The following is a 19,474-nucleotide window of genomic DNA, read 5'->3' on the forward strand; positions in this document are numbered from 1 at the left end:
GGATGCTCCTGGCATTGAAGTAGACACACTTCAAACCGACTTCTTGCTTGCCGGTGCCATCTTGCGTCCCTGAAACTTGATTTTGGACCTCCCTACTCTCAACCTTTTCTATACTCAAACTATAATTTTGGTTCCCATCCCCCTCCTGGATTAGTTTAAACCCACCCCAATAGCCTTAGCGAATTCCTCCCACCCCCGGGTATTGGTACCCCTCTGGTTCAGATGAAGACCATCCTGCTTGTAGAGGTCCCACCTACCCCAGAAAGAGCCCCAATTATCCAAGAATCCAAAACCCTGCCTCCTGCACCATCCCTGTAGCTGCGTGTTCAACTCCTCTCTCTCCCTATTCCTTGCCTCACGAGCACGTGGCATAGGCAACAAACCAGAGACAATAACTCTGTTCATCCTAGCTCTCTGAATTTCTGCCTTAAATCCCCATCTCTCTTCCTACCTATGTCGTTGGTGCCTATGTGGACCATGACTTGGGGCTGCTCCCCCACCCCTTTAAGGATCCCAGAAACATAATCAAAGACATCACAAACCCTGGCACCTGGGAGCCAACACACCAACTGTGAGTCTCTCTCATCCCCACAGAACCTCCTATCTGTCCCCCTAACTATGGAGTCCCAGTGACTACTGCTTTGCTCCTCTTCCCCCTTCCCTTCTGTGCCCCACTGCTTTTCCCTGGTAAGTCATACCCCCCAACAGTTTTCAAAACGGTATACTTATTGTTGAGGGGGATGGTCAGAGGGGATCCCTGCACTGCCTGCCAGTTCCCTTTCCGTCCTCTCACTGTAACCCATCTGTCTTTTTCTTGTACCTGAGGAGTGACTACCTCCCTGTAACTCCTCTCAATAACCCCCTCTGTCTCCCGAATGATCCGAAGTTCATCCAGCTCTAGCTCCTGTTCCCTAATGTGGTTTTCGAGGAGCTGCAGTTGGGTGCACTTCCTGCAGATGTGGTCAGCAGGGACACTAGTAGTGACCCTTACCTCCCACATTCTGCAGGGGGAGCATTTAACTGCCCTCACCTCCATTCCCACGATTCTAAATTCCCAAAGAGACTGTTGAAAAATAAGGAAGAAAAAATAAACTTGATACCTTACCAATCTGGCACACAGAACCTTTTTTTTTGGTTAGAGGAGAAGGATGGGTGGGAGACACTACCTGAGTAGTGTTTCGGGTAACGCAACCACACAAATATATGACTTCCCAAAAGTTCTTTGCTTGTCCCTCGCAACTCTCAGCAAATGGAGGCCCCGATGCCTGAAGTATGGTTTTTAAACAGTTAGTAGTGTTTCGGGTAACGCAACCACACAAATATATGACTTCCCAAAAGTTCTTTGCTTGTCCCTCGCAACTCTCAGCAAATGGAGGCCCCGACGCCTGAAGTAAGGTTTTTAAACAGTTAGACTCACCTTCCCAGAAGTCCTTCGCTCCTCCCTCATACCTCTCGGCAAATGGATATCTCACTTACTGTATCAAATGTACCCACCTCCGACCAAGACTGATGCTCTATCACTTTCACTATTTCCCATATCTTCCCTACTTGCTCTCATCATCCCCAATTCCTAGCACCATTAATTCTGTATGCCCTCCATCCTGCCTATTCACTCACTTAGGACACTGCTTTATCTGCACAAACAATAACAGCTGTGCCACACTCTTTCACCTTCTGCAGTTCCTCATTATTTTTCTCATTGCAGTGGAAAAACAGTCAGCAATATAGCATAAACAGTCAATATTGGTGCTGGGTTGTCTGGCAATGTCCAAGCCCCTAGACATGCATCCGAGGCTGCCCATGGCTTATAGAGCCGGGACCCCTGACTAAGGGCTATCACCACTGAATTTAATGGGACCTATTGACAGCCATGGCAAGCTTTCTCACTTTGTCTCCACGTTAAATGGTGAGGCAAGACAGCAATACCATGAGCCTGGTATCTTGGCTGAGGGGGCAAGGAAATGCAAGGGAGGGACACTGTCAGCATCCAGATCAGCTCAGAGTGAGCAAGCACTATGACAGTGAGAAGGAAGCTGGAAATGCAACCTGATCCAGACCTGGAGCTGGGTGTATGTCTTTGAGCACAGTGTCCTGCTGCAGTATTACCATAATAGATGCTATTTCACCTCAAGTTGCTTCAACAATGAGCTAATTAAGAAACTGTCAATTATGAGGACATGCAGGCTTAATCTTATGTCTTTTTATCTAAGTGTGAGTTACTTTGAGATTTTTAGAGCGATTCTTGCCATGTCGCTGAATGAGTTTTCACACTATATTGAATTGAATTGAATTGAATTTATTGTCACATGTGCTGAGGCACAGTGAAAAGCTTTGTCTTGCAGATCACAGAGTTCAGTAGCATAGATAAGTAAATAATAGATGAACAGTGACAAAAACAAAAACACAGGCACAGGCAAATGTTAAGAGTTTGTGGGTCCATTCAATATTCTAACAACATTAGGGTAGAAACTGTTACAAAACCAGCTGATGCGTGTGTTCAGGCTTCTGTACCTTCTCCCCGATGGTAGAGGTTCTGGAAAAACATTGTCAGGGTGGGATGGACCTTTGAGAATGCTGGTGGCCTTTCCTTGACAGTGGGCCTGGTAAATGGATTCTATAGATGAGAGGCTTTCCTTTGCAATTGCCCAGGTCGAGTTCACCACTCTCTGTAACCGTCTTTGAGCTTGAATGGTCCAGTTGCCATACCAGGCAGTGATACAGACAGACAGAATGCTCTCGATGGTGCACCTATAAAAGTTGCCAAGGGTATTCACCATCATGCCAAATTTCAGCTGCCTGAGGAAGAAGAGATGTTGTTGGGCCTTTGTAACCAGTGCGTCCACATGAAGAGTACAAGAAAGTTTGTTGTGGATGACCACTCCCAGGAACTTGACACTATCCACTTGTTCCACCTCTGTATCTTACTAAATTCACCTGATTGACTAAAGAGCCCACCCCTATGGTGACTCCCATGTCCAATTCTAGACCCATCTTACTACACGTTGGTCGTAGAAGATCACATCACTCCATGGATATCCGCTGAAAGATTAGCATCTATTGCTTTTGTGTTACCTTTCAAAGCCAGTAGCACATCCATACAATTTTGCCATTTTGCCCCAATTGCAGCATCAAAGTGCAGAAGGAGATCAGAGATATGGTACAAGGACTGTTAAGCGGCTGGCACATGTCAAATGCCAATGTCAATGGTTGTGGGAAGAGCGTGGTGCACATGGCCTGAGATGTTGGTGCCCAGTATCCAGCATGAAGATCCTTTTGAGCCAATGGCGAGCAGAAGTTCCCACTCTGATATCCATGTCAAGAGTTCTCAATATTGTGCTTGCTGAGCAACTTCAGTAAAATGGGAAGCTGAATACTAAATTGTTCAATGTTTTTAATGCGATATTTTAATGCGGTTTGCAACATTAATTAGGCATAATAAATAAGCTATAGTGTCTCTTGATTGGCAACTCATTGCTACCAAATGAGAAACTCGTCTCATTGCTAACAAAAGCATAAAAGATGCAACACAATGTCACAATTGGTACCACTGGACTTCTCATCAGGTTCTACCATAAATCTCACCATAACCCATTTTGTTCTGATCTTTGTAAGAGTTTACTCTTGGTCAAAGCAAAAAGGGAGGTGGATCAACAGAAAGGTTTATAAAAAGGAATTTTTGGGACCCAGGTGACGGAAGGCTTTGACACTAATGGTGGCCCAGAGAGGAGGGTTCATTCTCAAGGCACAGCAGTTTTCCCTGAAGTATCAGAGGCTGATGGTGACCCTATAGAGGTTTATAAAATCATAAAGGGCATGGATAGGATACATTGACTAGGTCTTTTCCCTGAGGTGGGGGAGTCCAGAACAGGAGGGCATAGGTTTAAGGTGAAAGAGGAAAGATTTGAAAAGGGTCAACCTTTTCACGCAGAGGATAGTGCATGTTTGGAATGAGCTGCCAGAGGAAATGGTGGAGGCTGGTACAATTACAGCATTTAAAAGGGTATACGAATAGGAATGGTTTAGAGGGATATGGGCCAAATGTTGGCAAATAGGACAAGATTAATTAAGGAAATCTGGTCGGCATGGACGGTTTGGACCAAAGAGTCTGTTTCTGTGCTGTACATCTCTATGACTAAAAACAGAGTATCTGTGAAGGTGGGTGGAAAATTACAGAGAGTCTTTGAGGCTACTTATGAACTTAAAGATGGGGATGAGGATTTTAATTCTAAGGTATTGAGGAAAGTCAGCGAGAGCACGGTTGAATATGTATCACACGAATTTGGAGCAGTTGACATTTATGGCAGATAGAGGAAAAAAATCCATCAAGTAGAGTATTGACAGCATCCATGGAGAGAGAGCAAGCTAATGTTTCAAGTCTAGATGGCTCTTCAGAAGTGAAGTGTGGAGGGGGCAGCATTAATGCTATAGTTGGGGGGAGTTGTGTGGGGCTAGTGAGGTAGAGAGTGCTGGGGGAAGAAAGATGTTGATTGTTCAGATTAACTGATTGGAATGTGAGAATGGCAGAACAATGGTGTGTCTAACTGCCAGACCCAAAGAGAAGACAGTCCCATTGCAGTGGGGGGAGGAGAGAGAGGACATAGTGACAGAGAATGTAACAATTGAAGCCAAAGGAAAGGGAAAAAATGGGAGTTGGTTCACAATTTGAAGGTGTTGAACTCAACACTAAGTCCAATATTAAGCCCACATTCTGGTCACTTGATCTAAACAGTTAACATATTTTCTCCACTAGCACCCTACACCCACTACCCCCACAACTGCCCCGTCCCCCAATTATAGCATAAATGCTGCCCCCTCCACACCACTTCAACTCTGTTAAAAAGTCAGCTAGACTCGAAACTTTAGCTTGCTCTGTCTCCGTGGATGCTGTCTGACCCATTGTGATCTCCAGCATTTGTTGTTTTCCATACAGATTCTAGCATCTGTAGTAATTTGTTCCTACAAAGAGAGTGTTGACTGGGTTTCCTGGAGATAGAAACAGCATTTATATTGGTTCCCATGACTTAGGGATGTAAATCAAGAATATTTTGAAGGTCGAATGGTGTTTGGAAAGAAAAGGGAAAGACACAGGTAAAGTTTAAACTGAAACATTGAGTGGTTTTGCCAGCAGATGGTGTTCAAAAGCTCTGGAAGTGCCAATACAGTCTAGATTTTACAGGCTGCTGTTTTTCTTTATTCACTTGTGGGATGTGGGCATTGCTGACTGGGTCAGCATTTTATTGCCTTTTCCTCGATGCTCTTAAGAAGGTGGTGGTGAGCTGCCTTCTTGAAATGCTGCAGTCCATCTGCTGCAGGTTGGCCCACAATGCCAAAGGGAGGGAATTCCAGGATTTTGACCGAGTGATGGCGAAGGAATGGCAATATATTTCCAAGTTGGGATGGTGAGTGGCTTGGAATGGAACCTGCAGGTGGGGGTGTTCCCATGTATCTGCTGCCCTTCGTGATGTTCCTCACACTTAACTAACACATTCGATCTGGAGTCTTTGAGAAAAGTGCCTGCCCCTTCTTTATTGGCTCAGGGAAAATTTATCCCACATTGGGGTAACATCCTGCCCTTAAGAGCTGCAGCCAATCCTTTTACTCTGTACTCTCAGCAGCACCAGATCAAGTTGTGGCTATGACTGGTACAACAGCCAGAACCAAAGAGGGAGAGGCTATAGGTAAATCTAGATGTTGACAAGGCCTGATTGGTAAAGCAGGGTAATCTGAGGGATTGGTTAGGGGATCTTGCCTGAAACGCTGATTCTCCTGCTCCTCAGATGTTGCCTGACCTGCTGTGCTTTTCCAGCACCACACTTTCCACTCTCATCTCCAGCATCTGGAGTCCTCACTTTCTCCTACCCCAAACACATCATTGATAACAGTATATACAAAATAATAAATGGGCATTAGTCCATTACTTTCAGTCCTGAAAAGTGCCCAGTCTACCTTAAATTAGGGAAGTATCACAAAGGTTTGAGAAAAAGGTAAAGCTAACTGTTTCACACTGCTACTGTGCAGTAGCAATGCAAGTGATATGCTCTATCGACATGATACTGCTGTCAAGCCAAAAAGATGCTTAACGTCCCACAATAAATGTGGTATATGAGACGAGTTGGTGTAATACCTAGGATGTGCTTTCGTGTGGCTGGCAGGTCTTATTAAAAAGACACATCCAATTAGCTATGCATAACAACCAGCTTGTGCCTACTGAATGCAAAACATAGCATCCAACATTAGATGTGATTCCATGATTTTATAATGCATGTTTTTTGCGATTGCATTTGTGCTAAGGATTATGCTAACAACCAGTTTAAGATTGTTAAGTAGGCTCACAGTGTGACTCACTTGTGAGGCTTAGTCGGATCTAAGGAAGGTGAAAGGGTGGACTGCAGATGCTGGAGATCAGAGTCAAGATTAGAGTGGTGCTGGAAAAGCACAGCAGCATCCAAGGAGCAGGAAAATCGATGTTTCAGGCAAAAGCCCGTTATCAGGAAAGGGTTTTTGTCTGAAATGTCGATTTTCCTGCTCCTTGGATGCTGCCTGACCTGCTGTGCCTTTCCAGCACCACTCTAATCTCGGATCTGAGGAAGGTTTACTGGACCCGAAACTTTAACTCTGATTTCTGTTCACAGATGCTGCCAGACCTGCTAAAGTTTTCTGGCAATTTCTGTTTTTGTGGTTCACTTATTTTTGCTAGAAGCTACCCATGATCACAAACTGGACCCTAATCATTGCAAACAGTATGAACATTACCAAATTTAAACCTTCATCAACTAAAGAGTATCTTAGAGGCAGCCGTTCCACGGTGCATTCCTCATAGTGATAGCTCAAATAGTAAGAGTCAACTTGTTAGCTTGGATTTAAATAAAAGCTTTGGGGTAACTTTTCTCTTGTGCATTCTTCTTGGTAATGTTTCCATACAACATAGTCCACTTGCCAACCAATCAACACCACATTCTCATGCTCTATTAATTGTTATTGCCCTAGCATTTATAAGACCACAAGACATAGGAGTAGAAGTAAGGCCATTCAGCCCATTGAGTCCACTCCGCCATTTAATCATGGCTGATGGGCATTTCAACTCCACTTACCCGCATTCTCCCCGTAGCCCTTAATTCCTTGTGACATCAAGAATTTATCAATCTCTACCTTGAAGCCATTTAGCGTCCCGGCCTCCACTGCACTCCGCGGCAATGAATTCCACACGCCCACCACTCTCTGGCTGAAGAAGTGTCTCCGCATTTCTGTACTGAATTTACCCCCTCTAATTCTAAGGCTGTGCCCACGAGTCCTAGTCTCCTCACCTAACGGAATCAATTTCTTAGCGTCCACCCTTTCCAAGCCATGTATTATCTTGTAAGTTTCTATTAGATCTCCCCTTAACCTTGTAAGCTCCAATGAATACAATCCCAGGATCCTCAGCCGTTCCTCGTATGTTAGACCTGCCATTCCAGGGATCATCTGTGTGAATCTCCACTGGACACGTTCCAGTGCCAGTATGTCCCTTCTGAGGTGTGGGGCCGAAAACTGGATACAGTACTCCAAATGGGGCCTAACCAGAGGTTTATAAAGGCTCAGTAGCACATAGCTGCTTTTATATTCCAACCCTCTTGAGATAAATGACAACATTGCATTCGCTTTTTTAATCACAGATTCAACCTGCATGTTTACCTTTAGAGAATCCTTGACTATAACTCCCAGATCCGTTTGTACTTTGGCTTTATGAATTTTCTCACCGTTTAGAAAGTAGTCCATGCTTGTATTCTTTTTTCCAAAGTGCAAGACCTCACATTTGCTCACGTTGAATTTCATCAGCCATTACCTGGACCACTCTCCCAAACTGTCTAGATCATTCTGCAGCCTCCCCACTTCCTCAGTACTACCTGCCTGTCCACCTAACTTCGTACATTTGGAAAGCTTCTCTAGAATGCCCCCAGTTCCTTCACCCAGATCATTAATATATAACGTGAACAGCTGCGGCCCCAACACTGAACCCTGTGGGACACCGCTTGTCACCGGCTGCCATTCCGAAAAAGAACCTTTTATCCCAACTCTCTGCCTTCTGTCAGACAGCCAATCCTTAATCCATGCCAGTAGCTCACCTCGAACACCATGGGTCCTCACCTTACTCAGCAGCTTCCCATGTGGCACCTTATCAAAGGCCTTTTGGAAGTCTAGATAGACACATCCACTGGGTTTCCCTGGTCTAACCTACTTGTCACCTCTTCAAAGAATTCTAACAGGTTTGTCAGGTACAACCTCCCCTTACTAAATCCATGTTGACTTGTTCTAATCCGACCCTGCTCTTCCAAGAATTTAGAAACCTCATTCTCCAGGATTCTAGAATTTTACCAACAACCGAGGTTAGGCTAATTGGCCTATAATTTTCCATCTTTTGTCTTGATTCTTTCTTGAACAAGGGGGTTACAACAGTGATCTTCCAATCATCCGGGACTTTCCCTGACTCCAGTGACTTTTGAAAGATCTCAACCAACGCCTCCGCTATTTCCTCAGCCACCTCCCTCAGAACTCTTTTTTTACTATTAGTAAAGAATTGGTTTTTTTACTATTTGATCCTGATGAGTCTGAATTAAAAGCTTTCATACCATGTCTTTTTTTCAATAATATTCAAGGAAGAAAAAATTGCTCAAGTAATATGAAAAAGGAGGCAATTGAGATATTGGATGGCCAAAAAATAATAAATAATGAGTATTAAAAAGGCTGGTTATATATTACTTAAGCAATACAGCAGGACTGAATGGGTTGCATCTGAGGGTGCTGAGGGAAGGAAGGCAGGAAATTAGGAAGGAAGGAAAATTGCGAAGAGTCTGACTGTAATCTTCCAATCTTCCTTAGCTTTAGGATGGTGGTGGATGACTGGAAAATTGCACATGCTACATTCTTGTTCAAAGAGAGGTGTAAATTTAAACCAGCAACTACAGACTGGAGTGGGAGAAAATGATAGTCATTGGGGATAGGTGGAAATGTGGAATTATCAGTTCGGTCATGATCATCTAGAATGGTAGAGAAGCTGAAAGAGCCTGGGAACATACTTCTGCTCCTAATTTTTATAGTTATATATTAATAATTTTAATTTCAGTGACGGAAAAACTTTTCTTGATGAAACTAAGTGCAAACTTAACAATCATAGGGACAAGCATTAATTAAGAAAAGCCAAGGTGAATCTATTAAAGGCAAATTGTATTTTTTTGATGAGCTGATAGAAATGGTTAATGACTACTTTGCAGTTGATGTGAGACATATGGATTTCCAAAAGACACTTAGTAAAGCATCACAAATAGACGTGCCAGGAAAATGGTAACCCTTGGAAAAGAAGGGAGAGTTGTAGCATGGAAATGCAGTCAGTGAAGTGATAGGAAACAAAAGGTCGTGATGAATGGCTGTTGTACAGACTGGAGGAAAGCACATTGTTAAGACCTCTGTTTTTCTTAATGGCCCAGAATTTAGGCACAATTTTTAAGACATTGGAGAGGACATGCAATTGAGAGTACTGCGAACTGTGAGGAGAATACTGTCTGAACTGTGTGCCGATGGGCCGAGGAGAGTCAGATTCAGTTTAATCTAGATAAATGTGAAGTGTTGCTTTTGGTAAGGCAAATCAGGGCAGGATCGATACACTTAATGGCAGGATCCTTGGGAGTGTTGTCGAACAAAGAGACCTTGGAATCCAGGTTTATAGTTCCTTGAGTCACAGGTAGACAGGGTAGTGAAGAAAGCATTTGGTACACTTGCCTTTCTTGGTCGGTGCATTGAGTATTGGTGTTGGAAGGTCATGTACAGGACATTTATTTGGTCACTTTTGGAATGCTGAATGCAATTCTGGTCTCCTTGCAATAGGAAAGATGTTGTTAAACTTGACAGGGTGCAGAAAATATTCCCAAGGATGTTGCCAGTGTTGGAGTGTTTGAGCTATAGGAAGAAGCTGAATAAGTTGGGGCTACTTTGCCTGGAGCAACGAAGGTTGAGATGTGACCTTATAGAGGTTTAGAAAACCATGAGGTGCAAGGAAATGGTGAATAGCCATAGTCTTTTTACCAGGGTAGGGAAGTTTAAGTTGATAGGGGAAAGATATAAAGGGGACCTAAGGGGCAATATTTTTATGCAGAGGGTGGTGCGTGTATGGAATAAGCTACCAAAGAAGTGGTGGAGGCTTGTACAGTTCCAGCATTTAAGAGGCATGGATGGATACATGAACAGGAAGGGAAATGCTGGCAAATGGGACCAGATTAATTTAGAATATCTTTTTGGCATAGCTAAGTTGGACCAAGAGTCAGTTTCTGGGCTGTACATTTTAATGACTCTATGAAAGCATGAAGCTTCAGAAGGACACAGACAGGATGGTGGAATGGCTGGATGAGTGGCAGATGAAATCTAATACAGAGAAGTGTGAACTGATGTAATGGAACAAATGGTCTCATTTTGTGTTTTAGCCATTTTTGATTCTTTTGATTGAGAAAGAAATCTTGCTCAGAATTCAGGGAGAACTCCCCGATCTTCATCAAAATAGTATTTGTGCAAGGGCCTGACAGACCTTGATTTAATGACCCAGCTATAAGACAGCTTGATTCTCTCCCTTTATCAGATATTCTCCTAAGCAGATAAACAACTGTTTAAAATGATCCCAACAAATTGCAACTCAACTGTCTCATAGCTATATCAACGGAAGCAATCAAATTAAAGTGTCAATTGCTCAGCTACAACCTACAATGCAGTAATGACGTACATTTGCTCTGTAGACTTCACTAACCTTCATTACAATCAAGACAGGACTCATCTATCATCTCAAGACCAGGGAATGCAAACATAACGAGGTATTGGAGTTTCTCCAAACTCGCTAATAAAGAGATATTGTTGGACGGTGGTGGTGATGATGGAGGGGAAGGTGAGGGAAGAATGTGGAAGAAGCGATTGTTAACTGCTATGGTGCAGCTTGCTTGAATCATTTCAAATTATATGTTTAGGAAGGAGGAAAGTGCTAAATGTATCAATGTGGTTCATGATTTTGCTATGATACGTAACTCCTCCCCGACAGTGAAATTGCTAGAGGCAAAAGCTTTGAAGTTGATGGAATTTGAGCTACATTTCCACATTTGACTTCTCCGCCTCTAATTTTTTCTGTTGCTATTTTTCCTTATGTTAAACTTGAACCCACGTGGAGTTTACATCTAATTGGATTAGTTCCACCCAATCTTGTGAATTTATCAGTAACAGGAAGAGTTTGTGCTTAGAGTGACAGTCTTGGTCATGCGACTGCTGGATCATTTTTGATCTCCTTCATAAATGACTGCTTGGAAATTGGTTTCAGTTTTACACTGCAATCATACACAATGGAGAATGGAATCTTCTAGAAGGTCTAACTGAACTTGAGGACATTTTATCTAAAAATAGTTTATAATTCTGCGAGGATCCGAGTGAGAGGGAACTCTCTGTTCATTTTCTAATATGTTTGTGTTTCGGTGAGGCAATGAGGGACTTGGGTTCAACAGATCATTGCTGTTTTCACTAATATTGGGAAGATTGCTATGTGGATGACACCTTTGTCATCATGAAATGGAACAAATTTTAAAAAACCCACAAACACACCAACAGCATCTTTACTGATATAAAGTTCACCAAAGAGGAAGAGAACAACAAGACTCCCTTTCCTAGAGTGTCATAGTAGAACGAAAAGCCTACAGAGAGCTGCAGTCTGACGTCTATAGGAAAGCAACCCACACTGACCAGATACTTAACTATGGGAGCAATCATCGCTACAGCCACAAACGGAGTTGCAGCATTACTTAAACGAGCCGCAAAACACTGCAGCACCCAGGAACTATAAAATGCTGAAGAAAAACAACTATACAATGTATTCAAGAACAATAAGTACCTGATAAGCACAGTCCTCTGATTCTTACTCAACAAACATAAGCAAGAAGGCACAACATGCCCAGAGACCCTAGCCACCCTGCCATACATCAAAGACATCTCGGGGATGATGACCAGACTACTCCGGCCCCTTGGCATCATGGTAGCCAACAAACCTATCAACACACTGAAGCATCTTTTGATGAATCTAATGGACCCTGTACCAACAACAAGCAGAACGAATGTCATATACAAAATATCCTGGAAGAACTGTAGCAAATGTTACATCAGATAGACTAGCAGGAAGCTAGCCACCAAGATACATGAGTACAAACTAGCCACCAAAAGACATGACCAACTAGCACTAGTATCCTTCCACACAGTTGATGAGGGACACCAGTTCAACTGGGACAATGCATCCATTCTGGGACAGGCTAAACAAAGACACGCACAGGAATTCCTAGAGGCCTGGCATTCAAACCGGAACTCCATCAACAAACACATTGAGTTGGATCCCATTTACCAACCTCTGAGAAAAAGAACTGGAAATGATATCATCCACCTTAACAGACCAAAAATAGACACATAAATAGAAAGCGGGACAGAACACCAGCGCTTCACCGAAGGCTCACTGATGATTTTCCCTAGCATGGTGATGAAATGTCTGAAAACAAATCTTCTATCTCAGCGAGCAAACTTACAACCTGAAGAAGAGCTGTAACTTAAACTGTGCAGAAAACATGGTAGGATTAATGTGCTGCTCCTCCACTTTCAACACTGAAGGAAATAGACTGAGGGTAGACACCTTAGAGTCATAGAGATCTACAGCACAGAAACAGCGCAACTCATCCATGCTGACCAGATATCCGAAATTAATCTCGCCCCATTTGCCAGCACTTGGCCCATTTGCCTCTAAACGTTTCCTAGTCATCTGAATGGGTACATGAATAGGAACTAAAAGAGAAAATGCTGGAAAACCTCAGCAGGTCTGACAGCATCTGTAAGGAGACAAAATAGCTTTGTCAAAGGGTTAGTTAGACTCGAAATGTCAGCTCTTTTCTCTCCTTACAGATGCTGTCAGACCTGCTGAGGTTTTCCAGCATTTTCTCTTTTGCTTTCAGATTCCCGCATCCGCAGTAATTTGCTTTTATTCTATATGAATAGGAAGCCTTTAGCAGGATATGAGCCAAGTGCTGGCAAATGGGACTGGATTAATTTAGGATATCTAGTCGGCATCAACGAGTTGAACTGAAGGGTCTGTTTCTGTGCTGCACGTCTCTATGACTCTATGACTCTGTGCTGTTAGTATCACTCTGCATTGCCAACCAATCAACTGAGCTAAACCAACTCTCACTCTTTCAAACCCTGTCTACAGAGTTTCCAGTGCCTCAATATTCTTTTTATAATAAGGTGATCAGACAACATGTGTGCGGTGCAACCTAGATTTGTTACAGATTTACTTTTAGTTCGCTTCTTTTTCATTATCCCTTTATAAGTAAAGTCTAGCACTAGGTTTTTATATATTGAATGGCATTTTAAATGTTTTCCATTGTTGCTCCATGTCGTTATTTGTCAGTACAGTTATTCATTTTCTTAAGCCAGTCTCTATTCTCAGATCCTCAAAATCTGCTTTCCTCTAACATCATCTTGGCCTCTGTCTTATTTATATCCATTGCTATTACTAATTTACTGCATATTGCATTACGGTTACTGTCTGTCTCAATGTTCCCCTGTTCCTACTTGGCATTGATTCTTTATCCAACACCAGTTCCTACAGCAAACCTTCCCTTGCTGAGTTTTACATATATTGTGTAAGTTAGCAACTCTGATTTATTGTAACAACTCTTTTCTTTTTCCCCTTTATTTTTCTTTCCTGTCCAGTTAGTAACAGGGCATTTGATATCCCCTATGATTATTATTTATGTTTTTCTACACAAGCCTCTACTTTGTCTGCATAATCCTTCATCTACATCTTCTCTATGATTAGGTGCTCTGTAGACAACTATATCTATAATGGATCCTGAATTCACTTTTATATTTGCACAATCACTAAGGCTGCCTATTCCCAACTCTGTAATATCACTTAACCTCATCCTGCCTTGGCTCATCTGCTGTGACCTGATTCACATCATTCTTTTTCCTGAGACTCAATTATCCCAATGTACTCTGGTTGGTCATCCACATATGCCTTTTAATAAACTTGATGTGATCCAAAATTATGGATCCTGATAACATTCTCTTTTTATTTATCTATTTGTTTATCTATCTGTTTATTTCTACAGCCCAGGAACAGGCCCTTCGGCCCTCCAAGTCTGAGCCGATCCAAATCCACTGTCTAAACCTGTTGCCCAATTCCTAACCATCTGTTTCCGTCTGCTCCCCACCTACTCGTGCATCTGTCCAGAACCATCTTAAATGAATCTACTATGCCTGCCTCTACTACCTCTGCTGGCAACGCGTTCCAGGCACCTACCACCCTCTGTGTAAAGTACTTGCTGCGTGTATCCCCTTTAAACTTTTCTCCTCTCATCTTGAAAGTGTGACCTCCAGTTATTGAATCCTTCACCCTGGGAAAAAGCTTATCTCTACCTACCCTGTCTATACCCTTCATGATTTTGTAAACCTCAATCAGGTCCCCCTTCAATCTCCTTTTTTCTAATGAAAACAATCCTAACCTACTCAACCTCTCTTCATAACTAGCACCTTCCATACCAGTCAACATCCTCGTAAACCTTCTCTGCACCCTCTCCAAAGCATCCACATCCTTTTGGTAATGTGGTGACCAGGACTGTACACAGTATTCTAAATGTGGCCACACCAATGTCTTGTACAATTTTAACACGACCTACCAGCTCTTATACTCAATACTCGATCCAATGAAGGCAAGCATACCATATGCCTTCTTGACCACTCTATCCACCTGTGCAGCAACCTTCAGGGTACAATGGACCTGAACTCCCAGATATGTCTGCTCATCAACTTTTCCCTAGGCTCTTCTGTTTACTGTATAATTCGCTTTAGAATTAGACTTCCCAAAATGCACCATCACACATTTGCCTGGATTGAACTCCATCTGTCACCTCTCCACCCAACTCTCCAGTCTATCTATATTCTCCTGTTTTCTTTGACAGTCCCCTATGCTTTCTGCTACTCCACCAATCTTCGTGTCATCTGCAAACTTGCTGATCATACCAACAGTGCCCTCTTCTAGATCATTTATGTATATCACAAACAACAGTGGCCTCAATACTGACCCCTGTGGAACACCACTGGTCACCTTTCTCCATTTCATGAAACTCCCTTCAACTACTATTCTCTGTCTCCTGTTGCTCAACCAGTTCTTTATCCACCTAGCTAGAACACCCTGCACACCATGTGACTTCACTTTCTTCATTAGTTTACCATGGGGAACCTTATCAAATGCCTTACTAAAGTTGATGTATATGACATCTACAGCCCTTCCTTCATCTATCAACTTGGCCACTTCCTCAAAGAACTCTAATAAGTTGGTAAGGCATGATCTCCCCCACACATTCTATGAATGATACTGAAGAATTGTACTTCAGAACATGACCCTAGCCAGTCAGTTTCAGTTTAGCTACAACATTGGCATCTACTCAACAATATGGAAAATTACCATTATTATTACTGGTCTGTCTGGAAAAAACAGCACAAATCCATCTTGTCCATTACTGTTCCATCAGTCTACTCTTGATCATCAGCAAGTAATGGAAGAGGTTGTTAACAGTGGATGAACTGGTATTTGTTTTGCTACAATCTGCTCACTGAAGGCCACTTTGATTCCTAACAGGACCACTTTGGTCCTGATCTCATTACATCCTCATTACATCCGTGGTTAGCTCCAGGACATCCCTCCAGGAGATCCTCAGCATGGTGTCCTAGACCCAACCATTGTCAGCTGCATCATCAATGATCTTCAATTCATCATAAGGTCAAAATTGGGAATGTTCGTTGATGATTGCAAAATATTCAGCATTACACCTGACTCTGAAGCAGCTCATGCCCATAAACAGCAAGAGCTGGAAAATATCCAGGTTTATGTTGCAAAGTGGCATTTTGATATTTGTGCCACAGAAATACCAGGCAATAATTATCTCCAACAAGAGAGAATCTAATTATTATACCATGTCATCTGATAGTATTACCATCACTGAATCCACACTTAACATTCTGGGGTTACCACTGACCTGAACTTGGACCAGCCACATCAATACAGGGCTTCAGGTGGAGGTGAGAGGCTAGGAATACAGAGGCAAGCAGTTAACCTGCTGTCTCTCCAAAGCTGTCTATCATAAAAAGGTGCAAGTCAGCACTTTGAAGGCTTATTCTTCTCTTGCCTGGATGAATACAGCTCTGACAACATTCATTTGATTGGCTCACTGACCACTTTAAATATTGTCACAAAGCCAGTCCCTTTTTTCTAAACGCTGTTCCTTTCCTCAAGGAACTTGAGAACTGCGTCCTTGGTTTCTTTCAGAGGGGTCATAAAACCCTCCCAGCTCCAATTAGATTAGTTTGGTACAGAGATGAAAAAGGATTTTGAAAGGCCTTTTGTTTATATCATGAGACTTCAGGCCAAAGTGGTCATGTTTTAGAAGTGACTTGTATAATGAAAGGAAGTGGTCAGCTCTCTAGCTGAGCAGTTCAGTCCAGAACTAGTTAGGAGTTCAACAGTGAGCTGTGTGGAAACAGGCTCTCTCTCTTCTTCTGCCCTTCTAACATCAACCTGTAAGCATTTGTTCCATTTTTACTGTTTTTTAAGGGCATTTGCTTCTTGGGACTGTTGTGTATATTCGGAACAGCATAATTAAGTCTAGCTTGGATAGACTGAGTTCTGTAGGAGTTCTTTATTCTGTTCTTTTTGTTTCATTGTGTAATTTTTTGAATAAAGTTTTGTCTGCTTTAAAACCTGGTAGTCAACCTAGCTAACTTATTCTGGGTAATTTTCACGGTACAGTTACTGAAACAAATAGCAAAGTTATGGTCTGGGGCTGCCTGCTTAAGAATGTTTTGAGTGGTCTAGCCTAGTCCATAACAATATTCTGTGAAATAAAAACCCCATATCCCCTATCACTTCTGTGTTCATTGATCAACATTGTCTCTCAGTCAAGCAGAGTCTCATCCTTGCTTTCAGACACTATCTGGCCATGCCCCTCTCTATCTGTGTAATGCAACACCACATCTCTCTGAGATATCTGCTCATCTCTAATCCTGGTATGTTGCGCATTCCACATTATATTTGCTCCACCAGTGGGGCATGTGCCTTTAGTTGCTTTGGCTTTAAGCTCTGGAATAACTCCTTACATCTGTTCATCCCATTACCTCACTTTTCTCTATAAAATACTCCTTAGAATCTACTATTTTTAGCAAGCTGATTTTGAATCCCTATAGCGTGGAAACAGGCCATTTGGTCCAACAAGACCACACTGACCCTCCGAAGAGCATTTAATCCAGATTCAACCCACTACCCTAACCCCATAACCCTACGTTTCCCATGGCCAATCTGCCTAACCTACATGTCCTTGCACAATATGGATAATTTAACATGGCCAATCCACCCAACCTGCACATCTTTGGATTGTGGGAAGAAAATGGAGCACCCAGAGGTGACCTCATACCCACTAACTGACTTGTGGCCATCCATTGTTTTATAAGGGTCCAGTGAGCGCCTTGAAACATTTCATTGCAATAAAAAATGCTACATAAATGTGTTATTGTTTGCATAGTAATATCCATTTGGATTCTAGTTTGGACTTGCTGATAGCTGCACTACTTTATCTACTGCTATTATGTTATCCCAAGTAAGTTCAGATATTCAATCTCCTTGTTTTCCTTTTCTATCATTTCTTAATATTTTGTAGACTGCAATGCTTATTCCCAGTCTTGATTGTTCTGTTGCCATGGGCATAATCTTGAGCTTCCCTCAGAAGTGAGAATCAAAGCGGGTATGGGAATTTAGTTACACAACAGGCCAAGAAGCTGATTCCCGACACAGGATGGAAGTTTGCAATTAAAATTTTTCAGAATTTTAAAGGGAAGCCTGGCTTTCTCAGGATAGGGTAATCCTTAGAATTGCAAATTGAGAATGTGGCGTCTGTGATATTAAGGCTATGATCTTTGTAAATCTGATTATAATTGATGTCTTTTCTGATCTGCTGATTAAGTGTTTTCATCAGCTTCTAACCCTACATACCTTTACCCACTGAAGTCTGTACCTGGATTTTTTGATGGAATGCTGAGACCAAGCTGTGGTATGCAGTTTAATGTGCAGGAATTGCCATAAGGAGTATAACACATTAATGATACAGATGCTCGAGAATTGTTGAGAACTTAACAATTAACCACACTCTGGATAATATTTAATTGCAGTTAATTTTCACTTAATGACTAGCTGCAACTGATAGCATTCATGAGTCATTTGAGAATACGTCTTTAAAGAAAACTACACATCATTTCATTAAAAAATAATTTCCAGAATGTATCTCATTCATGTGAAGCAACAGCAGGATCAGGTATGCTGACATGTATTGACCTTTGATCCCATATCAAAAAAGTAAAAAGACAATAATAACATATTATTTGGTATCATTCATAAATGTAGAAACAGAAATTCCATTCATTCCTCACCAGTCCGACTGGAATGTACATTCTCTTTTACCAGTAAATCTGGTCAGAATCTTTTCATCTCATACGCATCTTTTCCTATAAACTCACCTACCATCATGGATATTTTATTTCACATGAATATTTAAAGAACAGGAAAAGCCTGTCCCTTTATTGACAGATTAATTCCACATTCCAAATACCCAATAAGCCTTTCGATCTTCTCGTCATCTTCCTGTAAGAGTACAGCACTGACATCTACATCACTTGCATCAACAGCCACCTTGAATGGCTTTACATAATTAGGTGAGGCTAATACTGGGACAGTGGCTAACACCACTTTCAGACTGTCAAATGGTTGGGCTTAAGGGCCTGTTTCCACACTGTAAGTAATCTAATCTAAATGTGTGGGATGGCATGGTGGCACAGTGGTTAGCACTGCTGCCTCACACCGCCAGAGACCCAGGTTCAATTCCTGCCTCAGGCAACTGTCTGTGTGGAGTTTGCACATTCTCCCTGTGTCTGCGTGGGTTTCCTCTGGGTGCTCCAGTTTCCTCCCACAGTCCAGAAAAAAACATGCAGGTTAGGTGGATTGGCCATGCCAAATTGCCTGTAGTGTTAGGTGTAGGGGAACGGGTCTGGGTGGGTTGCTCTTCGGAGGGTTGGTGTGGACTTGTTGGGCCGAAGGGCCTGTTTCCATACTGTAGGGGATCTAATCTAATGCCTTCTGGCTGTCCGCTGAAACTTTTTTCAACGCTAGGAGTATCAGAAATAAGGTGGGTGAACTTAAGGCGTGGATCGGTACCTGGGACTACGATGTTGTGGCCATCACGGAAATGTGGATAGAAGAGGGACAGGAATGGTTGTTGGAGATTCCTGGTTACAGATGTTTCAGTAAGATTAGGGAGAGTGGTAAAAAAGGAGGGGGGTGGCGTTGCTAATTAAAAATGGTATAACGGCTGCAGAAAGGCAGTTCGAGGGG

This window comes from Chiloscyllium plagiosum, chromosome 12 (genome assembly GCF_004010195.1).
Source record: "Chiloscyllium plagiosum isolate BGI_BamShark_2017 chromosome 12, ASM401019v2, whole genome shotgun sequence".
Lineage (NCBI taxonomy): Eukaryota > Metazoa > Chordata > Chondrichthyes > Orectolobiformes > Hemiscylliidae > Chiloscyllium > Chiloscyllium plagiosum.